Raw genomic sequence first — 27,178 nt, 5'->3', positions numbered from 1 at the left:
TCAATCCAATAAAAGATACTACCTCACCCACATTGTCTCTCTAGTTATAAAATAGTGAGGCAAAAGAAGCATGGAAGATACATGCTATATAGGTAAAATTGTCTCGATAGACTTTTTCAAAATTTTCCATGAGGTATTAGCAAGGCTTTAAATAGCTGCAAACTGCATATTAAAAATACCCAAGTGTATAATACATGTATAAGGGCACCTTGGGTTGAATACATAATAGATACAGCACTGTCAACACCCCTTTCACAATCATATATTCACTTGCTTATGTGAATAGACAAGGGTAGTGAGGTACACTCACCAGGAGTTAAATTAGGAGGTGTATAAATGGAATAGAACCCTTCTTTTAAAAATGAGCATCCTTCTGCCTGGCTCTTTTTTTCCCTCCTCTCTCTCAAATGAAGCCATTTCTATGCAGATCTTAAGTTCTTTATTTAGAAGAAATGTCTGGTAAATGGCCATGTTTTATCCATGGCAGACTGCTTTTCTGTGATTCATTCACCTCCTTCTACAGCAAAGACATAAGCCCATCTGCATTTTATGCACCTCAGACACAATTCAGCCACATGAAATGATGAAACAGCCAAAAGAGGACTGTTACATCTACTGTATAAGATATATATATAGTGTTGAAAACCTTTTAAAAGTTCTGTATATTTAGGAGGAGAGTGTCTAATAAAATGCAGCACCAGGGCTGGAGTGACTCGTTGTATATTTCAACAAGTTATGTAGATTTTCTGCTCTACTGTTCAATAAAATATATGTATTTACTTATTACCAGCCCTACTTTGATAGCACTTCAGCTCACTATTTAAGGGAAATTCCTTGTGTAACAGTTATTTTGCAGCTAGCTATAGCAAAGTTTATTTGTTTGGCATTTTAATGTTGAATTCCTAATAGACGAGAAAACAAATGAAAGATTTTCTTTGGCAGAGGTGGCTCTCATCTGTGACATTGTTTCTGTGGATGTTGAGAGAGTGAAACAACAGGTAGTTCCAAATGAAGAGGCTTATGAATTGCTGTTATTGGTGATATCTTGCTGAGAAAATGAGGTGCATACCCACACCTCTATTTTGTTTTCCATATAATGTAAGATAATTTTCAGCCTTGCATGAAGACCTATCCAGCTGTCTGAATTGTATTTCTCTATCTGACTCATGCCTGTGTGATTCATTTGTAGCACCTTGAGCAATATGCAGAAAGGATCTTCATAGAGTATTCCTGACCCATCCAATTAATTTTTTAACCTCGTTTTAGGCAAGGAAAAAGCTTTTTCTTGGCAAGACAAGGTTACAACAGAGGAAGTGAAGACTCCTTCCTACTGTCCATACACAGTACACTCAAGCCATTTCTACCCAAGAGAGAGGACCCTTACCTATATTATTTACAGTACCCTGATGGTTGGGGGAAAGGGTCAAGCAACCAGCCATTTTGTTTCTAAATATGTTTCTTCTGCTTTGTACCTGTCAAGTCATACAGCTTCACAGTGGCCAAACAAAAATGTCACAAGGTTTCAGTCTGTTCCTCCAAAGGTTGCTTCTACATTCTACCACTCCTTTTGGTTCTTCCCAGCCACTCTACTGCTTCCAGTGCTGATGCACCCAACGTGGCATAGATGATTAACAGCAATTGTGTGAGGCACCAGTTGGCAATCTATATGTGACTGTGATAATGCATCAGTACTTTGGAAGGAAGGAAGAAATGAAAGAAGGAAGGAAGGAATTTTTCTTGTAGAATCTAGATTACTGAAGTGGCAATTCTAGCTTGGTTTTAAAAAATCACTAAAGAAAGCCATGGTACGTAAAGGACTCTCAGTTTACAGAGGTTTCACTGTAAGTGTGCTATGGACAGCCGTTCTGTGCTTAAATTCTATTTTTTTCCCTCTGACATTCTTTGCAAGCAGATTCTAAAATGTGCTGTGCTTCCCAGTTCCACAGAAACATGTACTTCTGCTTGCAAACTGCTGCCAAATTCTGAAGATAAGAAAACAAAGAAATCAATTCCTGTTTAAAATGATCAGATCATAGTTAGCAAAATATTTTTCAGGGTGTCTTTTACAGACCCCTACCGAGATAAAAGTTTGCAGGAGGTGAGGGGTGGTGGTTTCAAGACATCGTTGTTATTTTGATAATTTTTAGAAATACAGATTGAAACAGAACAAAGAAAGAATGATACATCCTAAAAGGAAAGCATGAAACAATATTTAAATGATGTGTGACTTCATTCTTGCCTACAGGCCTGCTGAAGCTTTTTAGAATTCATAAAGAAAGTCCCCCAGGATATTTCACAGTGTGATGGTACACAGCCTACTTTCCTGACAGGTCATTATTGCATATCATGCTGGGATCCAGTACATGGCATGCTAGTGGCTGCTCTACCTGCCTCTGTCTCCATGTACCCTCTGTAAATATAAGCAGAAGAGTCTGTCTTTGGAATCCTAAAGGTCCAAGAGAGCTCAAAAGGTAGTGAGTGATTGATTTGCACTACAGGACAGTGCTGTCATAAAAATTTCTGTTTAATTCAGAAGGCTTGCACCCAGAGTCCTTGGCAAAAGCCAGGCATATGATGTGGACCACCATGTGGTGCGCTGACTTATTGCTGAAGCCCTTTCTGATTTTATGCAAGGTAACACTTTTATTTAGTGATTAAAAGAAGTTCAAATGGATGAAGGAGGAAAAGAGTACACGCAAAAGAATAGGTCTATTGAATTTAACATACACAGCAGAGATATATCAGGATGGGTGAAACTGTGAAGAGAAATTGCCTCATTAGTTCACTTCTGGGATATGGTGGGGGCACAGCTCACAGCTAGAACTCTGTGCCTCCATAAACCTGCCTCTCCATAATAATGTTGCACAGTGTTTCTCAGACCCTAAAATATGAAGTTTGTGAGAAAGCTTTGTAACAATGGCTCCTGTAGTTAGGCTAGGTTTTGTCAGTGGGCTTGAATCTTGTTAATCACTGGAGAAACTACCATTTTACCCTGGTTCACATTCAGTGGGTTAGTAGCAATGTAACAAGTGGGTATATTGGACATTATGTAAAGTTCAGTAGAAATTGATGGGACTGCAGCTCACTGAATCACTCCCGCATTCCTGACTAGGGCATTGTAATTCATTTGTGAGACCAATAAATGTTCAGGACCAGCCTTGCCATAACCATTAGAAATATTACCTGTTACTGATTGAGTAGCTGAGAGTTTATTTGATAAAAAGGTTGGAATAAGATTCCAAGGGAGCTTGTGGAATCCCCATCATTGGAGGTTTTTAAAAACAGGTTGGACAAACACCTGTCAGGGATAGTCTAGCTTTATTTGGTCCTGTCACAGCTCTCAGACCTGGATTTGATGAGTTCTCAAGGTCCCTTCCAGCCCTATATTTCCATGATTCTATGATATAAGTTAAGGCTAGGTTTTTCTTACATCCTTAAATTCTCAATGTTGCATTGAGATTTGCACTTAAAGCAGAGATTAAACCTCTGTGTCTGAATAATGTAGTGCTCCATCCTCAAATTCTCAATATTTATTCTTTTGAGCAAAGAATTAGTTTTCTGGGAAGTTACAAGTAAATCTGCTAATTAGTTTAGGAGTTGGAATTATTTAAAAATGGGACCTGTGAGAACTTGTGTTAATGAGACCATGTTCAGATCCCTCTGGTAAATTAATTATTGATTTTTTGACAGTGCTGAGCACTGCCTGCAAAGTTCACAAAGCGCCTGGCAGGACTGGGCCCTTATTGAGGACTGGGTAATGATTTCTTTTCAATATGCTATTGATCTAACCAGGGATTTGTAATGTTCTTTCATTCCTTTATGGCCATACATGTTAAAAGGCTGTAAAATAACACAAGCACTATATAATTAAGTGTAAGACATTCACATTTTTGAGGGAGCAGAGCAAAAGGGGATGGAGCAGGGACCCTGTATCTTGAATTGTCAAGCTGCAGCATCTTTCATTTTGACTATGCTTGCAAGCTATAGAATACTGAACTCCAGTCTCAAACTAAGCATCATTATTTTGTGATGCAAGAGAGAGATACAATAAACTGAGAAAATGTAGTGGATTTACTAACTTTGTCTTTTTTGGTATTGTGTGGTAACTGTTGGAGAATGAGGACTTTTTAATGGTGAGCAATGCTTATCCAAATGGTAAGAGTAAAGCTATACGATTGCCTGAATAGGATATTAGCTATTAGAGATGTGTAGCTAATGACTGGTCAAATCCAAAAAAACCCTAACTTTGTGGAATTTGATTATTAGTTGACTGGATTTAAATATATTGGTTATTTAGACCTCCTTGGATTTGGAGTCCAACTTAAAAAAAAATCTTGCCAGAGTACTAGAATACTCATAATGCTATAATAATATATAATAATAATATGTGCCTCAAATCTGTCAGAACAATTGCCTTGATATCATAAAAATCAGAATCTATGAATGTTACAGCAGACCCTCACTTTTCTGATATGATAATTTATTTTGATTTTTGTTAGTATAACCACCCATGAAATTGCTGTACATCCTTCTTTGATTCTTCACAATAGATATTGTCTCTCCCTCCTTCTCCCCTCCCCCATAGCTTTCCTTGCCTGGTCCATGGTTATATTTACTTTTCTGAATATTCTATGGACAGAAAAACAACCTTAGATAGCATTAGAGTAAACTGTAATCCCCTGCCGTTCATTTAAAGCTGTGTGAACATTTCTTCGGTTATATGGAAAAATAGGTGAATTAAAAAGTGGTGCCTCAATATTATTTAACACAATTCATGCAGTGCAGCTGAGGATAAAAAACAGCTTGAGGCTGGCTTGTAGATGTTACTGATCTACCTTGTGAAATTTTCACGGCTGCACGTTTGCTTTCTTTCTTTTTTCTCAGAAATAGCCTCAGTCGGTTTATTTATTTGTCTTTACCCCAAATATTAAAGCAGTAAAAGTAGTTGTGACTCCCAGTTTGACATGTTATCATCACCTTGACAGCACTTATAGGGTTGAATCAATGTCCCCTATTAAGTTGGAAGAATCTGATAGATGGTTGGATGGGAAAGACAGCAATCAGAATTATTTTACGACATTCATTTGCAACACAATACTATAGATTAATGGCTTTTCAGGAGCTTTAGTTCCTTGTTTCTGCATTAGCATTTTAAAGCCAGAAACACCACAATATGAAGAGAGGGGAAGGCAGAGGGGTAGGCAGGTTGATTATTTAGCAATGAGGATTAAAGAACAAATGAAAAGTTAGTGCCTATATTGTATGATGATGTAGCCAATCAATGCACACTTGTTCTTCTTTTGATCTGCTACTTCACAGAGAATTAAATCCCACTACCTGCTCTGTGGGTACAGAGAATTCCCTTGCAGTTCAGCCAATGTGGTTCTGCTGTCCAAGGACAGTAAAGGGGTCAGGCTGCACAGGGGGTACATAACAGTAAAAGAGTCAGCCTGCACAGGAGGTATGGCATACAACTCAGCTCCTCCAGAGTGCATATGTTGAAAGTGACCAAGGCATGAGCAGGGCAAGGGCAAAATATACACTGCTACACAATGTACCCTAGGGGCTACAGCAGCCTCAGCACTGTGAAAGCAGCCATGGAGTAGCTCTGCAATCACTCCATGGAATGAGGAGGACAAGGCCTCTCTACCTCAGTTTCCCCCTCTGTAAAATTGAGGTAATAATGCTTAGCCAGCTTTGTACAGTGCTTTGGCATCTTTTGGGGGAAATGTGCTCTGATGTCCTTGGGAGACAGTTCTGTTCCATACTATATAGATGTCTCAGGACATTTTTCCATATAGTCATTTGTTTAATTATATCCCATTATTTCTTGTTATGTCTCTCGGCCCTCTCCAAATAATTCCTCTTTCAGCTTGGTATTGGCTGTCATATCACTCTTAGTCAGTGTTCAGCCAAGTTATACATAGTTAGTTCTTGTAAATATTCCACCTCCATCAAATTGCCCTAGCCCTTAAACATTTACATTGCTTTTTTCCCTAAACTCAATACCTTGCCATTTATCATTACTTTTCATAATGGGCCAATTTAAAATCCATGAGACAATGCTAATTTCCAGGCCAATTCAAATTAATTTTTCAAGTATGATTTGAGGCATTTTATCCAGTTCCTTACTGAAGCCTGATAGTGGGCCAAAAGCTGCTCTTCATTACACCATTGCAATCCCACTTAAGTCAGCCTCCATTTCAGCAAGCATGGCTATTATCATTATTTCACTTAGTGGTGTCCATTTGCTCACAGTTCTGCTATCTTCTGCATACTTACATTTTTAAAAAAATCTTACTATTTATTCCAGTATTTTACTAGGGATTGTAATTTGATTTACCAGATGATATAATTTCCAGGATTGCTCTTTATTTGTCTACTAAAGTTTAGTACCATATTTTCATCCAGCCCTCTGGTGTCTCCAAAGGCCTGATCATTCAAAGCCTTACGCATACGAATCCCATTGAAGTGAATGGAACTATTAATATGTTTAAACTTTAGCATGTGCATGACTTTTTGCTGGATCAGGGCCTAAAACATTTTCATAAATAAATACCATTGGTTAATCTTATAAAGTAATTCCCATGAGCCCCTAGGCTGTACGTCATCCAAAATGGCTAATCTGTATATATTAGGTTTCTGCATAATACTTTACCAGATTATAATCAGCAGCTATGGTGACAAGGGACCTGATTCTGACCTTGTTTATCTTGGTATAAATCAGTATTAACTCCGTTGAAGTAGACAGTTACACCAGGGGGAAAACAGTGTAAGAAGGATCAGAATCAGGCCCAAAGTCTTCATTACTTCTTAATTATTGATTCTGCACTCTCTCTCTCATGTTGTGAGGCCAATTTATAAAAGCAGTTTAATAGCACAGCCATTTTAGAATCAGCATGATTTTTTCCCCTCCTTCTACATTTATTAACAGCTCCACTTTCTCTCTAGCACTTTCTTTTCCTCTGGTATATTTTTAAAATCCCTTCTTATTATTCGTAAACCTTGTAGCCAGCATTAACTTGTTCTGCTTTTGAAGAATTATACTGGGACAGGTCTATTTCCCTCTCATCCACTAAACATACATTTGGAAAATTCCTTTTGATTTGTTGGTGTGCTCTTCAATAAGTGCCTCCATACTGCATCAGATTGTAGAGTATCATTAAAGTACTTAGTGTTTCCTGAAAGGTGACTTGGTATATCATATTCAGCTATATAAACCCACACTTTTTGGGGTTTGTGACTCATCTGTGTGGCATCTCAAACTCACTTCAGCTAATTCCAGTTAGAGCACTTCTTCATTACCATGATAACAACAATACCTAGCTAAAAGAGAGTGTTCCACTTCTTCTAACAAATTTTGTCACATTTCATTGCTTTCTGTCACTCCTAGTGTTAAGTCGTATTTTTAATGCAATGAACTGTGATATAAGGATGGCCAAATAGGTTCATACAAAAAAGGGACCAGTTGCATTTTTGCTTGTGCCTGACACAGAACCAAACTTGACTTTTTCTATCAGGGTCAGATTAGTTCAGATGAGGACTTTCTCCCCCTTCTTCTTCCTGACCTTCACCATGTCCATGGCAAATTTCCCATAGCCCTCCCATAAGTTCTGAAAGCTTCTCTGCTAGGCCCCCATATACTGCTGAATTCAACTCTGATGACCTGGAGTATTCAATACACCTTGTGAGATAGTCACAGACCAATCACAAATTAGATTCAGCAGCAACTGAGGCCAAAAGGCTGCTGAGCCCTGTGATACATGAGGTGATGTTGCAGGGAATGCAGTCAGGAAAAAAGCCTGAGAGATATTGTAGGATTACACGAAGGAAATAGAAGGCAGGCTATTGGCTCATTATTGTGTTATATGGAACAACAGAGGGGAGATGGATTGGTGTAGTATATTATTCAGCCATGAGAGATCTCTGAGAGCTTTATAGAGTCTGAAGCAGCTATGGTTGCTGGTAAACAAGAGAGACTAAGTTGGAACTCAAGGCATTAATGAAGGTGTTTTCTTTAACAAACACCTGCTGTTTAAGATCTTCGATTCCATATATTATATTATGACACCAATAGCAGTAGAGCTGGTCAGAAATTTTCTGTCAGGAAATGCTGATTCACTGAAATTGAAATGTTCTGTGAGAACCTGTCAATTTAGACAAAATTACAACAGAAACCTGACAAGTTTCTGATGGAACTGTCCTTGCCAAGCAGGTGTCTATCAGAAACCTGCCTGGTTTCCTGCCAGCTTGCCCACCTGGCTCCTCAACAGCCATTTTGACTGGCTGCTAGAGTATTCTGGCTTCCTGACGCCTGGCTTCTTAATAGCCTGCCTGGCAGGCAGCAGGGAACCAAGAGTCCTAGCTCCCAGTCTCCAGGTTTGTAACTCCTCAGCAGCCTGGGTTCCTAGGGTTCCAGGATCCCTCCCTCCAGGCTAGGCTACTAGGCAAACCCCTAGCTTCTCTGCAGCACACCTGGCAGGTTCTCAGGGCTCCCAGGACCCATGGCTCTGCAGCAACTTGCCTGGCAGGATGCCATGGAGTCAGGGCTCCAAAGGATCCCCAGCTCCTCAGGGAATGGGGTGGCTGGCTCCTGGGTTGCCCTCATGGTGGGCTGCTTGGTGTGACGCTGCACTCCATAATGTTTTATAGAAATATGCTTATGAGTGTGAATATAATGTAACTGGAATATGCTTTATGAAAAAGGTCTCATGTAAGCTATCATTACAAAGCTTATAATCTACTGAGTGTGTTCATCCTATTTGTATGTATGTAGCATTCTTGTATCTGAATCTAGGAATATGAAGTATAATTATGAGGTCCTATTGTAATTATGCAAAGTGTGGGCTATTAATGGTGGTTTGGAAGCTTGATGGCGACAATTGGTTGTAAATGATCTGTTTACTTGCAAACCTTCCTGGGTGCGTGTGGGGCAGCCCTGGAAGAATGAAGGCTGGGGTCTCACAGGACGTGTGACCATGTCCATCTTAAACCTGGTGCTTTTCCATTTAGAAGGAGGGGACGGTCCAGAGAGACAAAGGGTTCCCACCTTGGGCCAAAGCTATAAAAGAGGGTGGAGCAGGACAAAGGGGTCCAGTCATGAGAAAGCTCCTGCTTTTCACCTAAGATGCCTGCTGGAACTAACAAGGACGGTACCGGGGAAAGGATTGGGCCCCAGACTAGGAAGGAGTCTAGTCTGTGAAAGAAGCTTATTGGAACATCTTTGAGGGTGAGATATTACCTGAATCAGTTTCTTAATGTATTAGGCTTAGACTTGCGTGTTTTGTTTTATTTTGCTTGATAACTTACTTTGTTCTATCTGTTATTACTTGGAACCACTTAAATCCTACTTTTTATACTTAAGAAAATCACTTTTGTTTATTAATTAACCCAGAGTAAATGATTAATACCTGGGGAAGCAACCACTGAGCATATCTCTCTATCAGTGTTATAGAGGGCGGACAATTTATGAGTTTACCCTGTATAAGCTTTATACAGAGTAAAACAGATTTATTTGGGATTTGGATCCCATTGGAAACTGGGTCTGGGTGCTGGAGATAGGCGACCTGCTGAGCAGTTTTTGGTTAAAGTCTGCAATTTTGGGGGCATGGACCAGACTTGGGTCTATGTTGCAGCAGGCTAGCGTATCTGGCTCAGTAAGGCAGGGTTCTGGAGTCCCAAGCTGGCAGGGAAAATGGGCTCAGAGGTAATTCCAGCACGTCAGGTGACAGTCCCAAGGGGGTCTCTGTGATCGAACCCGTTATACCTGGCTCCTCAGCTGCTGACCTGGGAGCTAGACAGCTGTTCTCTGAAAAGTTGAGAGATTTTATTTTTATTTGTTTTTTCTTCCACTGCAGAACAATTTTTTCCCCAAAATCTCAGAATTTTTCACAGAACGTAAAATCCTGTTACTGCTCAGCTCTAATTTTAAACCAATGACTGAGGGACTATTAGCGAGGCAAGAGAGATCAAGAAACCTTGGATTGATCATAGGGAGAGGAAGATGAGGGACCCTCAAATAGTACAAATAAATACCCTAACTTGTAATGGACACTAATAAGAAACTCCTGCTCTGTGCCTTGCTCTGCTGGTCTTTAAATGCTCAGAAGAAATCAGTACACCACCATATCCATAGCAATGTGCATTTCAACATCTAGTCTTTCACTACGTAAAACAATTCACATGATGCATGACCTAACACTTTTGCTGCTAACTACATATTTATTCAAATGGTCCACATCAGTGTAGTGTTAGAGCATCTCACAATCATTAATGAATTTAGCCTCCCAACATCCTACTAAGATACAAGAATATTATCCCCATTTTACTTATGGGAAACTGAGGCAGAGGGTGATCATGCATCTTCTTCCAGGTCACTTGGGACATGCACCAGTGAGCCAGTTCCAAAATCCTAGTTAAGTGCCTTAAGCACAAGATCATCGTTCCTCAATGGATCAGTTCCTCCAGCCATTCATAAATTGCTAGGAAATCTCATTCCCATTATTGCTTACTTAGAATATTTTGAGGAAAATTCAGCCAATCACATTGTATTCCAAGTGACTTCTGACATATTTGAATTTCACTGGAAATATGTTCAGTGTTATTTAAACTGCTATTGTGTTATTTGTATTGTGGTAGCACTTAGGAACTCCAGTCATGGATTAAGACCCTGTTGTGCTAGGCACTGCACAAACATAGAACAAAAGGATAGTACTTGTCCCAAGACTACTTAAACACTTACCCTCAGGGTGGAGTTATTTACAACTTTTTTAAAAATTATTTTTAAAGACAATCCCTAGAAATAATCCCTTCAAGTAAGGATATTTGGAGTGGCCTAATGCCTCTTTATTTAATCACAATCCAGCTGAAAAGTGAGTGCTGAATATTGATCAAGTATTTATTCTAAATGTCGACAGTTCCTTTTCTTTTTATCCTGTAGTGTTAAAAGGTTTATAATTTACCATTATTGTGTATGAAATAAAGGCAGAAATTAATGGCTTCCACGGTTCAGAAAACATTGTGCATATAAACATTATGCTAAAATAAACAATTGTCGCTTTTTGTAGGACAATCAGTCTCTAGATCAACTGCACTGGGACTTCATTTTCAAGTTCAGCATAAAGGATTTGTTGGCCCAGCAGGCTCACAAGGCTGAGAAAACATAACATCTAGGGAAGGAAGAGACTTCAGCTGAGCCAAGTCAGTTCAGGATCATTTAATTCAAAATCTCCACATAATTTCCTTCTATTTAAACCATTATTAAGAAATATCCTTCAGCTTATCACATGTGAAGCGTAAGCTTCCCTTGGTATTAACTTTGACACATACAGAGCACTTTGGGGATTATATTAATTTAAGCGGTAGTACCTGTTAGTGAGCATTTGATTGCACACAGTGAAAAGGATTTACTCTTGTTATTGATTTGTTGGCAAATATATTGGGTGAAAATCCCCTGGTATTGCTGGTACTATGCATTCCAAATTTTATTGGATTTGTGAGTCATTTTCCTCTGTGTTTAAACTTGTGATATCTTTCTATTAAAAGAAGTGCCCAGGTGTTAGATGGAAATGTTTGCTGTTATTTTGATGATAGGGAAGCCTTAGTTGTTTTTTATTCCCATTCATAAATTGTTGATTACATTAGTTTGGCTTTAGTTATAGTTATTGTTGCATTTAGTAACAGGAAAAGAGGCAGCAAAGCATGAATACATTAATAGAAGGTCATAACCAATTGCAGACAAGAGGGGCTAAGGGTAAAATTCACCCTATTCAGAGAGCCCGGATAAGGCCTATGCATTATTTAAATGTCACTTAAAGCTTTAAAAAATGGTTTAAGTGGTCCTCTGCCACAGGGGTCAGTTTCACCCTAGATAATTATCCTAGATTCTTTAGGCCAAGTTCTGTCTAAACAAGAACTTATGTCGGCAAAACTTTTGTCTTTCAGGGTTGTGAAAAAACCCACCTCCCTGAGCGACATAAGTTTTGCCTGCATAAGCGCTCATGTGCACAACACTATGTCGGCGGAAGATGCTCTCCCACCGACATAGCTACCACTGCTCATTGAGCTGGTTTTATGTTGAAAGGACTGCTCTCTCCCATCGGCATAACGCAGCTACACAAGCAATCTTACAGCGACACAGCTATATCAGTACAGCTGTGTCACTGTAAGCTTGTAAGTGTAGACTTGGCCTTAGGCAGAAGTTAATGAAGCTGTCCAATATGCACCATTTCAGGAGAGGTCCTATGAATTTTGGATATAATAAAGGAAACTTCAATTTATATTAAGGACATAAGAACTAGAAACAGATAGACTGAGTGGCTTATTCTTCTCCAGTAATTCCTTATCTCTGCATTAATACTTGTAACTAATGATGATAATACCTACCTCTTATATAGCACTATTCATCCATACATCTCAAAGCACTTGACAAAGTAGGTAAGTATCATTATTTCAATTTTATAGATTGGGAAACTAAGGGTATGTGTACACTAGAAATGCTACAGCTGGAGTGCTGTAGTTATGTTGTGTAATGTAGACACTACCGCGATGGAAGGAGTTCTTCTTTGCTTTAGTAAATCTACCTCTCCGAGAGGCAGCAGCTAGGTTAACAGAAGAATTCTTCTATTAACGTAGCAGAGTCTATACTGGAGTTTAGGTCAGTGCAATTACATTGCACAGAGCATGAAAAAACTCACAGCCCTGAGTGAGGTAGTTAAGCCAGCCTAACTTTGTAGTGTAAAACAGCCCTGAGACATAGAGGTGAAGTGAGTTGCCCAGGATGACACAAGAAGTCATTGACGGAGCCCACAATAGAATGCGGGTCTCCTGAATCCAAATCCAGTGCCCTTCTCTAGGCCACACTTCCTGCCATAGTATCTTGTTCACTTTTGTAAAATCTGCTAGAAAGATAGAATTATTTTACCTTGACCTTTTATTTTCTAGACCCAATCCAGCAATCCTTACTTGGGTGAATTTCTAGAGAAGTACTTTGGAAATGTTGCTTGAATAGGGGAGTGCAGGACTGGGCTTCTAGGGAGGATAAACTTCTCCTCTACAGAGTTTCCTGAAGAATGATCATTAAACCTGATCAAAATCTAAAAATAAAAATAAATTGAAATTAATTCCATACTGTAGGGTGTCTAAAGAGATTCATGATGCTCTCTTTATAAATCCTGCAACATACATGCAATTAAGATTATTTTTAAGAGGTGGCATGAATGAGATGACCTGAAATATAACATGATTGCTCCAACTGAGAGACAATAGTTGAAAACCATTTTTTTCCAATGAAAATAACAGCTAACAGTGCTATTAATCCATGCTAATGATGCTATTGGGAAGAACTGTATGAATAATCAACGGAAACAGATTAGTTTTAAGCAATAGAATCTGTGTGTGTGTGTGTGTGTGTGTGTGTGTGTGTGTGTGAGAGAGAGAGAGAGAGAGAGAGAGAGAGAGAGAGAGAGAGAGAACAATGACCTTGACAAAGAATGAAGAGAAATCAAAGCACATATAGTTTAATACATAACCAGAATTGGTTTGAAACCACACATTTAGAAAAGGTTTCCATAAGAAGTCAGTAATTCTTTAAAACATAACTTGTTATAATTGTTATGCTTACTTATTTCCATTAACATTCACAGATGTATGTTTCTACCTGGTACTTTTCCAAACCATAGCTTAAATATGGTCCCTGGCAGATTTCACTTCTCCTTTCCCAATGCAATAACAACAAAAGCAAAACAACACATTTAATAAATCTACCATGTTATCTTTTGTCCCCCAATCCCCACTATCTCTATGAAGTGGGCTGCAAACATTTCTCTTTGTTGCAGATGCATTTGCTTAACTTTTTCTCACTAATTGAAAACACTTCACTTTTAATTGTCAGAATTTCTTTTTACTCCTGTTTATCTATTAACTTGATTTTTTTCCCCTCTCCCAAACTTACTTCTTTCCAGATGGTTTATATTTTTCCTCAATCCAGCTGCTTATCTTGTTTAGTGGTTATTACTACTTAATCATAGGTGCCTTGGTTGTCCTCTTACCTGTTTAAATGTAACCTGGATGGTTCAATTGCAGTGTCTCCAGCTTTTTTTTAAATGCATTCCAATCTTCTGCAGTAGGTTTCCCATATATTAGAGACTCCAATCAATTTTCCTTCAAGCACTTTGCACTTTCTCGGATCAGTTCTCCTAAAGTAATTTGTCTTGTTTATACTAGAATTTACCCTTTTGAGTAGCTTGTCGTCTTTGTAGCTATGTAACAATTATGATTTCATTTTCTGTGTACAGCACCTTTGAATGACTAGAGTCTGTTGTCTACAGGAGCAGCTGCCCTTTTGTGAGACAGACTCAGGCCTCTCTACACTAGAAAATTAGGTCAGTTTAACTATGTCAGTCAGTGAAAAGTCCACACCCGAGGCGACATTGTTAAGCTGACTTAAATCCCCATGTAGACAGCGCTAGGTTGATGGAAGAATTCTTCTGTCAACCTAGCTACCGTGTCTCGGGAAAGTGGATTACCTAGGCTGACAGGAGAACTCCTTCCATCAGTGCAGGTAGCATCTACACTGAAACGCTACAGTGGTGCGGCTGTGCTGCTGTAACATTTTAAGTGTAGACAAGCTCTTAGGAAAGTTAATCTAAATTAACTAAAAGCATGAATTTGAAGTGGATTAGTTACATTTCATTAAACCCCTGTGTGGACACTCAGAATGAAAGTGGCCTTAAATCAGTTTAGTTTAATTCACTTTGAATTGAATTAAACTAAAGCCAATTGAAGCCACTTTCATTCTGAGTGTCCACAGGGATTTAATGCAGTTTAATTAATTAATTTTAAATTTACACCTTCTGTTACTTCTCATTACCTTTCCTATCTCCACGTAGATAGGCCCTGATGCAGCATATTACAGTAGAGAGAAACACTTTGCTTTTTTATGGAGTCTTATGTCCTTCGGTTTCTAATTTAAAATATAAATAATTCACACTCAAACTACAGATTTGTTCTTTGTGTCTGGAAAACATAGATCTAATTAAAATGTTATGGCTAGATTTTAGAAGACCCCTAATATTAGGCTTTTGGGAGCTATTACTTTTCTATGAGGAAATATACAGATCGACAGAGCTATATAGGGTGAAATCCTGGCTTCACTGAAATCAATGGAAGTTTTGCTATTGACTTGAATGGAGCCAGGATTTCACCAGGTAGGTGTGGTATGTGGGGGACATATTGTTCCACATAAAACTATACACAGATGATAAGATATTTTTATGTATCACTTTATACACAAGTATTTGGTGTAATATTAGCTAAACACAAGGGTGGGTATTGGTTCAGAATTATTATAGCATGCAGGTATATATGGCATGCAGGTATTGTAGACACTTTTTTTCTAGGTATAGCTTAGTGCAGTGAAATTCTAGATTGACATATGAAGGGAAATGTGAATCTGCTATTCAGTGTTCTCCAAGTACGTTGTAACATTTCATAAATGTGTAAGACAGATAATTAATCCAAGAAGGAACAGTTCTCTATACCTGCATTCTAAACATGTTTTGTTTTAAATGAGGGTGATACAATAAGAACATGGCAACTTAATAGCTATGATTGCATTGGAGCTGATCAGTACTTCAGGCAATCCTTAAAATCATGATCTTGTCACAGCAAGCTACATTGTCACCATATTCAAAAGCTTTAATGTGCCCTTCTGAAGAGATCAAGTTAGCAATAATTTTAGGTGAGGGGTAGACAATGGATCTTACAGTCACAAGCATGCTGAGAAGAATGCAGAGGGGCCAGGCGTGGTTGACTCAGTTGCAGTGGCATCTCACCTGCCCTGGCAACTCATTCAGCCAGTGCTCCTCTCGTCATGCAGAGCACCCTGTAGTGTAGTCTGTAGTGAGGATGGGGCATTGGACTTGAAAGTTTACTAGAACATTTTACTATTACATGATTAAAATTGTTAATTTTGGCTCATGGGCCTTTGCTGAAAGGGGCTTTGACTTACTTTTGCCAAAGCAGTGGAAATTCTTTTAAACATTTCTTAAACATGCATAATTGAGAAAAACAAAACAGGAAAAATGAAATTATGTGGAATTCAAAAGCAAAGTGCTCCTGCCTTTGTTGAAAGTTCCTCTTTTTTGGAAAAAATCAGAGGGAAAATGTTATTTAAAGTGTCTCTGGCTAGTATTAAATTTCTTTGGGAGGCAAATCAGAGAGAAAACCTCACAATCTTGAATTCTGGCTCAGTTACTTTTCTTAAAATTACTCCTGCTCTTTGGACAGTCATAGCAAAGCACATGAGGGGAAAAGAAAGGATAGAGAAGGAAGAAAAACTGCTGTGTCACTGATGCTTGCTTTTTCATGTGCTGCAGACAGGATAATGTCCATGACTGGATGGGCTAGTTCAGGGGTAGGCAATCTATGGCACTCACACTGCCCGGGTCCTGGCCTGCATTTTAATTTAATTTTAAATGAAGCTTCTTAAACATTTTAAAAACCTTATTTACTTTACATACAATAATAGTTTAGTTATATATTATAGACTTATAGAAAGAGACCTAAAAATGTTAAAATGTATTACTGGCATGCGAAACCAAATTAGAGTGAATAAATGAAGACTCGACACACCACTTCTGAAAGGTTGCCAACCCCTGGGCTAGTTAGTCATGGACAGGTATCCTTGATCTTCTAAATCCTGGCTTATTTCCCTAGTCTGGCATGGCATCTAGTTGGCATGCTCTGGTCTCCCAATAGTTCTCCCTTCATGGTGAGGCTAGAGTACTCATGCTATCTGAGCCTATCATGCTGTTATGGCAATAGTATAAAATGGAAGTTAATACCAAATCCAGTCAAGCATAGAACCAATTAGAAGACAAAAAGAAAGATTGGGAATAGAATAGAATGACATGACACATACAAAGAAGATTGCTGAGGGTCCAGCTGGTCAGGTGGTGATGGCCTGGCTTCCTCACTGGTTCTGGTTGTGACCTAGATATATTGGGAATCCTCCAAAAGTAAAGGTGTCATCCATTGGATGATGAGAACTAAAGACCAGAGGATCTGAAAATGCATTTGTGCTTTGCTTTTTAAAATATCCAGAATGGCATGATCAAATTAGAATTGTTCATAAGACTGATTTTATGGTAAATCTATTTATCAAAATGGAATTGTTTTAAATTGCGGTTATAAAACAGATTATTGATAGGTTCTAACAATCCTGTGTTATATGTGTAAGCCCCACAGCCTGAAGCCTTAGAGAAAAGGGATTTCACTACTGTCACCTGTTGCTGAAATGCAAGAAGAGTGGCCCAGAGCTGCTTAAGGACTGCAGATGTGCACGGACTCCACCAGTAAAGGAGTTCTCTGCTGGCATTTGTTGGAGAGCAAGGGGAGTTGACTGTATATAAGTCCTGGCTCATTCACATTTCAATTTTGACAATTGGGGGTATTTTCGTTAAAATGTAGGCAGGTTTTGAGTTTTAGGGCCATAAAATGCAATTGCCCTCATTGGGAGATACAAGGACAACACATCAACATCAAATGTGCCTGGGATCACCCTGACTTGACTGCTTTCAGATGTCGTTGGGTAAGGGAGCCTGGGCAGAACTAGAGAAGGGGGAGGGAGGCAAAAAGGGTGCTGCCTGGTGCTGAGCACTCTGTTAAGGGGCTTAGGTATGATAGTTCTCTCCCTAAGAGCTGAGCTGAGGCTGCTGAACAGGGCACATTATGTCAGCTTCAAGGTAGTGATAGCAGTGTGGAGGTGATGGACAACACAGAGCAGCAGTGGCAGCAGCTCCAGTTCAATGGATGGCACAGAGTGGTGGCAGTGGCAGCAGCTTCTCTGAGGGAACAGATGGCTCGGGGCAGTGGCAGCACCTTTGCAGGAACAGACTGTGCAGACCAGTAGCAGAGCTAAGCAGCTTGGGCTGAAACTACACAGGGAGCAACAGTCAACCCAAGGGACTCTGGTGTGGCCCCGCCCACTCAGCAATTAAAACTGAACTCACTCCAGCAGGGTTAGGTAGTAGAGTACCCAGAGCAGCCCAGGAAGCCCTAACCTCCTCGGACTTCTTTAACCCAGGACAATTAACTGTGAGGGCGGCGGGGGGGGGGAGGGACTGGGGAAGAGGAAAGTAGCCAGAACATGTTAGCCATTCACAACAACCAAGGGAGGGCTTCGTTTGGGACTACTGTTAAGACAGAGTAGGGGTAGGAGTCTTACCTCATAGAATTGGTTAATTTGTTAACTGCTGATTTCCCAAAGTTATTCTGTTCTTCCTTACCCACCGGCCACTACCGCAATAAAGTTCTCTTTGTTGTACCCATCAGGGGCACCCAGGTGAGAAACATACTTTCACAAGTTTCTGGGTGGGGGCTTGAGCCCGTGTGAGTTAAGTCTTTAAGGAAACCCCCTAGAAAACTGAACCCAGCCCTCTTTGCTGCCGACAACACCTCGCAGAAGGGTTACATATAAACCATGCAAGGAGAATCTTTTTTTCCCTTCTTTCTCTATTTGTCATTTCAATGTAATATTATATTATATTATATTATTATAAATTTTTCATTTGCACTTGGAATATCACCACCAGAACTTTTCACCCTATTCAAACAAACTTTAATATGTGCCAGTAGGAAGATATGGAATTGAAAGAAAGCAGGTTTAATTGGGCTAAGTCAGGTCATCAGAGGAAGTGTGATTTCATACAAGTCCTACCAGACTTGGCTAGAGCTGGGTGAATAATCAATAATGGATAATACATACAATGATTTCACCTTTTTTTCGGTTCATGATTTATCTGCAAACAAATCCTGATTTTTTTCAAATGTATTCATATTTGAAATTATTTTCTGAAAAAAGTGGCCAATTCTGCATATGCATAATATGTGACTATATAAAATTCCAGCTGCTTAGACTAGACAAATAGATCACATCGTATTTTTTTTTCATTGGATAAGTGTAAGTCTTAGGATCAGGTTCCTGGTGTGAACACCTATATTTACAAATTTGAAATTAATTTAAAATTCATACTTTCTATGAACATTCCTGACAGTAAACTTTTTTGCTGGAAGATTTCCAGAAAGCAAGCTCAAAAGGGGCCTGAAAACTATTAAAAAAAATCAAAAGAGTATTCTTGGGAAATGTTTTGTGATACTCACTGTGCTTGAGGCCTAGAACAGTGGTCTCCAAAGTGGGGTGCGCGCTCCCCAGGGGGTGCACAAGAGGATCCTTGGGGGTGCGTGGCAGGAGGAGCGCTTTTTTTTCCCCTTTGTCCAAGTGGCTTTTTTTTTTTTTTTTTTTTTGCGCTTCGGCAAAAATGGTAGCCGGCGTGGCAGGGGGTGTGTGCTCAAATTTTTTTTACTGATAGGGGTGCGCGATCAAAAAAGTTTGGAGACCACTGTCCTAGAGGAGCAAAACCCTCAGAAAGGTGCACAAATAGTTGTTCGACACACGTTTATATAAACAGCGCTGATGACAAATGACACGAAAGAACAGATTACACAACAGAAATTTGTATTGTTTCCAATTTATTAAAAAGCTGCTGCTGTTTTGTTTTTGTTTTTTTTTAAGTGGTGCTGTTTGCTGGTGGAAATGGGTGCAATTATGCTGACTCAGTTGGACTTTCACTACGTCTTAAATTGGTGTAATTAAGCCACAAATGAATTAATGTATGTAGAGGGGAAAATACATTAATGTATGTATTCTGGAAAAAAAATCAAGAAGCAGATGACAGAGTGGAGAAGAGAGCTCAGCAGCTGACTGCCAGCTGAGATAGTGATGAAGTTATTCAGGTCACAAGGTCTTTTTCATTTCTCATTTTCATATTTCTGAGGATTGGGTGGATGACAAGTTTCCACTAGCAAAAAGTGATAAAACAGAGCTTTCTGCCTTCACGAGTTGAGATTTGCTCAGTGAAGTTTTCAGCCATTCTGCAATTCTAATTATCTCAGACTTGTAGATAGTTTGGTAGCGCAAAGTATATTTCTTACTGAACGAAGATCCTATTATGCTAGATTCCTTCCAAAGCATAAGCAGCTGTGGATTTTGATTTTGATTCAGAAAGAAGAATTTGAGTCTGAGACTAAGTAACCTTTTTGCCACAATGTGGGTGGCTCTCAAAGATATTCCACAAGCTTCCTGTATTCAGAAGACATGTTTAGTGGGAAATCAGCATTGATTCACCTATAATTGAAGTTGTACCATAGATACATGAAGGATTTGTGTGTCAAAGTATTAAACAGCTGCTAGGAATACTCCAGCCCACCTAAAAAGAATGCAAAAAAACAGAAAACTGTCTTGAAGCTAATGGATACAGAGGGCAATAAAAAGTAGCAAATGTGCTTCTCTTGGGTCTTTTTGTATAATACATGGAAGATAAGTTATTGAAAATACAGATCTTTAGTGAAAAAAAATCATATAAAATAAAAAAAGATATACTGGACAATTATGACAATGAAATTAGTATAAGTATACGCAGATGAAAAAAATATTAAAAGATGCTACTCCTATTTCAGCTTGTATAAAAAATTGTATAACATATAAGGTGAGAAATATAATATAAGGTGATCATATAATTAAAGAGTGTCTCATAGTGCATGCACTGCAGCATTGTTGTACTTAGAGCTGGTCGGACATTTTCGGACTGAATATTTTTCTGTTTTGCCAAAATATTTTGATTTTGATTAAATTCCATTTTACAAAAAAATTGAATGTTTTGATAACATCACAATTTCTGTTTGGACCATTTTTGAACCAAAAAATTAAGATTTTCTGTTTGAAAACTTCTTTTCATTTCAATTTCAAAAATGTCATATAACAGAATACAATATAAAATTTAAAAATTTGAAATCAGAGCAAATCATTTCAGTTTTAACAAAATGAAACACTTTGATAGATCAGCAAAAACAATGAGGAGTCCTTGTGGCACTTTAGAGACTAACAAATTTATTTGGGCATAAGCTTTTGTGGGCTAAAACCCACTTCATCAGATGCATGGAGTGGAACATAGATTCATAGATTCTAGGACTGGAAGGGACCTCGAGAGGTCATCGAGTCCAGTCCCCTGCCCGCATGGCAGGACCAAATACTATCTAGACCATCCCTGATAGACATTTATCTAACCTACTCTTAAATATCTCCAGAGATGGAGATTCCACAACCTCCCTAGGCAATTTATTCCAGTGTTTAACCACCCTGACAGTTAGGAACTTTTTCCTAATGTCCAACCTAAACCTCCCTTGCTGCAGTTTAAGCCCATTGCTTCTTGTTCTATCCTTAGAGGCTAAGGTGAACAAGTTTTCTCCTTCCTCCTTATGACACCCTTTTAGATACCTGAAAACTGCTATCATGTCCCCTCTCAGTCTTCTCTTTTCCAAACTAAACAAACCCAATTCTTTCAACCTTCCTTCATAGGTCATGTTCTCAAGACCTTTAATCATTCTTGTTGCTCTTCTCTGGACCCTCTCCAATTTCTCCACATCTTTCTTGAAATGCAGTGCCCAGAACTGGACACAATACTCCAGCTGAGGCCTAACCAGAGCAAAGTAGAGCAGAAGAATGACTTATCGTGTCTTGCTCACAACACACCTGTTAATACATCCCAGAATCATGTTTGCTTTTTTTGCAACAGCATCACACTGTTGACTCATATTTAGCTTGTGGTCCACTATAACCCCTAGATCCCTTTCTGCCGTACTCCTTCCTAGACATTCTCTTCCCATTCTGTATGTGCGAAACAGATTTTTTCTTCTTAAGTGGAGCACTTTGCATTTGTCTTTGTTAAACTTCATCCTGTTTAACTCAGACCATTTCTCCAATTTGTCCAGATCATTTTGAATTATGACCCTGTCCTCCAAAGCAGTTGCAATCCCTCCCAGTTTGGTATCATCCGCAAACTTAATAAGCGTACTTTCTATGCCAATATCTAAGTCGTTAATGAAGATATTGAACAGAGCCGGTCCCAAAACAGACCCCTGCGGAACCCCACTTGTTATGCCTTTCCAGTAGGATTGGGAACCATTAATAACAACTCTCTGAGTACGGTTATCCAGCCAGTTATGCACCCACCTTATAGTAGCCCCATCTAAATTGTATTTGCCTAGTTTATTGATAAGAATATCATGCGAGACCGTATCAAATGCCTTACTAAAGTCTAGGTATACCACATCCACAGCTTCTCCCTTATCCACAAGACTCGTTATCCTATCAAAGAAAGCTATCAGATTGTTTTGACACGATTTGTTCTTTACAAATCCGTGCTGGCTATTCCCTATCACCTTACCACCTTCCAAGTGTTTGCAGATGATTTCCTTAATTACTTGCTGCATTATCTTCCCTGGCACAGAAGTTAAACTACCTGGTCTGTAGTTTCCTAGGTTGTTTTTATTTCCCTTTTTATAGATGGGCACTATATTTGCCCTTTTCCAGTCTTCTGGAATCTCTCCCGTCTCCCACGATTTTCCAAAGATAATAGCTAGAGGCTCAGATACCTCCTCTATTAGCTCCTTGAGTATTTTAGGATGCATTTCATCAGGCCCTGGTGACTTGCAGGCATCTAACTTTTCTAAGTGATTTTTAACTTGTTCTTTTTTTATTTTATCTGCTAAACCTACCCCCTTCCCATTAGCATTCACTATGTTAGGCATTCCTTCAGACTTCTCGGTGAAGACCGAAACAAAGAAGTCATTAAGCATCTCTGCCATTTCCAAGTTTCCTGTTACTGTTTCTCCCTCTTCACTGAGCAGTGGGCCTACCCTGTCTTTGGTCTTCCTCTTGCTTCTAATGTATTGATAAAAAGTCTTCTTGTTCCCCTTTATTCCCGTAGCTAGTTTGAGCTCATTTTGTGCCTTTGCCTTTCTAATCTTGCCCCTACATTCCTGTGTTGTTTGCCTATATTCATCCTTTGTAATCTGTCCTAGTTTCCATTTTTTATATGACTCCTTTTTATTTTTTAGATCATGCAAGATCTCGTGGTTAAGCCAAGGTGGTCTTTTGTCACATTTTCTATCTTTCCTAACCAGCAGAATAGCTTGCTTTTGGGCCCTTAATAGTGTCCCTTTGAAAAACTGCCAACTCTCCTCAGTTGTTTTTCCCCTCAGTCTTGATTCCCATGGGACCTTACCTATCAGCTCTCTGAGCTTACCAAAATCCGCCTTCCTGAAATCCATTGTCTCTATTTTGCTGTTCTCCCTTCTACCCTTCCTTAGAATTGCAAACTCTATGATTTCATGATCACTTTCACCCAAGCTGCCTTCTACTTTCAAATTCTCAACAAGTTCCTCCCTATTTGTTAAAATCAAGGCTAGAATAGCTTCCCCCCAGTAGCTTTTTCAACCTTCTGAAATAAAAAAAACATACAGTAGGGAGATATAAATACACAGAATATGAAAAGATGGGAGTTGCCTTACCAAGTTGGGTAGATCAGAAACAATTTTTCCACAATTGCATTTTACATGAAATTTGAAATATTTTTGTTTTTATTTTGTTTCATGTGGAAATAATTTTGAAATAATGGAATTTTCCACCAAACAGAATATCTGGTTCCTTCATAGCTCTAGATGTATTTGAAACTTTAACTTTCTCATTGTTTGCTGACATAACATAACATATTCTTAACATCATTTTCTTGATGGAATAAATAAACAGGTAAAAAAAAATTAAAATGAGTGTCTAAAGTTAGACTGCTAGGTGGCTAGAGTGGGATTTTCAAAAGTACTTAGTGATTTAGGAGCAAATGAATGTCAGTGGGACTTGTGCTCCTACATCATTTAGGCACTTTTGTAAATCTAACGCTTAGACAAATGGCTTCATTTTCAAATGAGCTCCCAGTAGCCCCCCTGACTTCAGTTGTAACCACAATATTTACACTATATAGTTATCAAAGTACCAGACTAAACAAGTTATCACTGCATAGCTAATTGTATCAAAACTACAGTAAATGTAATATTGACTGTTTTGGAGGGGATAACATGCACAGACTATATATATATTTTCCCCCAGAGGTATCATTCCATTGTGTAGTCTTTCCTGCTATGTCTTGTTTATTTATAATAATATAAATTGGGAAGAAGAAAGCTATTTTATCTTTTGCAATTTATAATAGTGTAATTTAAAAATAAGCAGAAACAGAAATGACCTACAGTATTCTTAAAGGAATTATTCTGCAGTTTGCAGATTACTATTTGCTTTGTTTACTGTTGTTAAAAACACATTATGTGCAACAATCTTAAGCAGTCTTAGGTAGTGAAATCAGGTGAGTTCCTGTTGCTTTCCAGACTGTTAAATTACAGGAGAGTTCAAGTGTAATATCTGATGATGTAGGCAAGATTTTCTTGTGCTTTCTACACTGGAGAATTATTAGATAAATGAAAGTGTCTGACATGCAAATTCTTTGCTGGAACTGCAAATGAATTGTGACCTATTTACTAAATAGAGGTGATCATCACAATATTGACAGTATGTGCAGCTCTGAGGCTATGATAATTAAACAGCATTATGCCTTAGGCAGCCAGCCAAAACTTCAGGGCCTGATTTAAAGAAAATGTAGATCATTCTATATTTTTGAATTCCCTTTTGTATAATTGTATGCATTGGCACCTTTAAAATCTACTTAGATGTGTATTTTATTTATTTATGTCCATTCACTTTCAGCAATGGTAGCTTTAATTTCATTGGATGTTACTGGTCCCTCTACTATTTCTAACTTAGCACTGGCATTTCTCTAGAACCTGTGCAATGATTGTTGGTTTTGGTCAGTTTAATAGGGAATGGAAATGTTCTTGCCATCATCTGGCTTGTTCTTCATGCGTTTTCAGCATCTGTCCATGGAAGTCCCTGATGGGCATCACCTGTGATGGTCTGGTTCTTCCTCAGAGGTCTTACCATGCAATTGTACTGAGCACACTACTGCATGGAGCAGAGACTTGGCAATGACAGTGGCTAACAAAAAGAGATTGGAGGCTGCCCATTACAGATGGCTGAGGAAGCTATTACACATTTCATGGTAAGACAAAACAACTAGTATGAGAGTAAAGGGAGCTGACAAAGCAGGACATGTTAGAAAATATCATCAAAGAAAGAAGGCTCATGTGGTTGGGACATGTACATCGCATAGAATATGGAAGACATGCTAAGCAAGCATTGAATTGGGTACCCAAGGGAAGAAAGGAAAAAGCAAGGAAGGCTAAAGAAGAACTGCCAGAGGACAGTGACAGAGGATATTGAATGTGCTGGTATCACCTGGGAAGAAGTACCAGAACTAGTGAGCAACCGTAATAGATGGAGGAAGAGGACTGCCCTAATGTGTCAGCAGCACAGGAGGAACTAAGGTATACGTTAAGGTATGTTTCACTTTGTGTATTTTTAAGTGTATCAGTTTGTAAAACCAGGGCGGAAAGCAAAAACGGTTCAGTGGGCTGTATTCTAAAGACACAGTTAAATACTAAACCATAAATTACTATAATCTCAATGCATATTTGCCTTTGGCTTTACAATCTTCATCTTCAGTTTCAAATTAATTTAATTTTAATAGAAAAGTGATGTATACATGAAAGTAGTTTTAGATATTTTGTATGTTGATCTGATTAGACTCTAGCTGGATGTCCTAGAAAGACAGGAACTAGGAAAAATACATATACCCAGTTAAGTCATCCATGAAATTTTTGTGGAAAAACTTTCTGTACCTTTTCATAGACCTGAGCAAATAATTCATGATCAACAATTTATTTGATTAATTTAGCCTTTTTTCTGCTCACAGAATATTCATGAGCATACAGTGATTTTCCTAGATTTATTCATTATCTAAACTTATCCATCTTCTTTAAATTATTTAATCTGTAGACTGATCTCAAGTCATGCTGTTTTGCTTAGTTGTAATTTGTCAGATAAATCACTTTTGTTTTTCCTGCTCACTGATTGGGGGACTATGCAAGAATTTCTGGTGCAAATACTGAAACTGGCTTTCTGTGAATATACCAGGAAACAATATCACTCAAATGTTTGCAAAAAGCAAGCACAGAATGGGTGCAAATTTAGGCTTAAGAAAATTCATTAAAAAATATGAATAAACACTTGTGAAAAATTATATCATTAATCACCCAGCATCAGTCATGCATAATTATATATCACTTTATCATAAAGACGCAAGGTGGGTGATGTAATGCCTTTTATTGGACCAACTTCTGTTGGTGAAAGAGACGAGCTTTCAAGCTGCAGAGAGCTCTTCTTTGGGTCTTCTTATCATACGACTTAAATCATTTACAGTCTATGTTCTACAGTGTGATTTCCCTATTAATGCTGTATGTGATCACAATCTCCAAACCTGCAGCTGTTTAAGCCAATGATACTTAGACATTTTAAAATATATTATAATCTAAATCCTACCCATTCCTACGTGGTCCATAAAGAAAGAGAAGATAATATAATACAGCAAAGTCAGGGCACAAGCAGCAGTGTGTGTGAAATGGACCTGTAGACGATATCCTCTTATGACACACACCATGGCAATGGGAAATGTGGTTTCAGGGTAAAGAGATATGGTTTGCTGAATATCTAGTGAGCACTTTTGCTGTAATTCATAATAATCTCAGGTTTCAGTTCAAGAAAACTTGATCCCGAACAACACTGACACGTATACCTAAATCTGATCGAAGTGAATGGGAATTAACCATAAACTTAAAGTTTAGATTTCCTGAATTGGGCCCTCAGTGTGGTGCCATTAGCACTTTCCACTCTGCTCTCACCAACAGAAGATAGTTCAATAAAAGATGCTTTCTCACCCACCTTGTCTCTCTGCTCCTGAAGACAGATGCAGTTAAGAGCATTTGTGGAGTGTCAGGAGCTGGATTTCTCTTTCAGTGCACATATTTTGTCGGCTTATTTGAATAGACGCGACTGCCTGTGCTGCACAGGCTTTCTTTCATCCTACCAGGTTTGGGCCCTCTAATACTTCTAACAATGTGAAATCTGCAGTAGTTCTTAAATCACACTTGCATTAGAATTACCCTAACTATTGTGAATAAGATTTTTTTCATTAAGATATGCTTTCCAGATACTTCAGTGAACCCTCCGTCTCTAGAAAAATTCAGAACAGGAAAGATTTCATTCTGCCATATTGATTGCTAGCTCTATCTGATTTAGACATTTGTTTTTGTTAGTTTACTTTTTTGTTGAAGGACA

This window comes from Emys orbicularis, chromosome 8 (genome assembly GCF_028017835.1).
Source record: "Emys orbicularis isolate rEmyOrb1 chromosome 8, rEmyOrb1.hap1, whole genome shotgun sequence".
Lineage (NCBI taxonomy): Eukaryota > Metazoa > Chordata > Testudines > Emydidae > Emys > Emys orbicularis.
Note: the sequence above shows the minus strand (reverse complement) of the source record.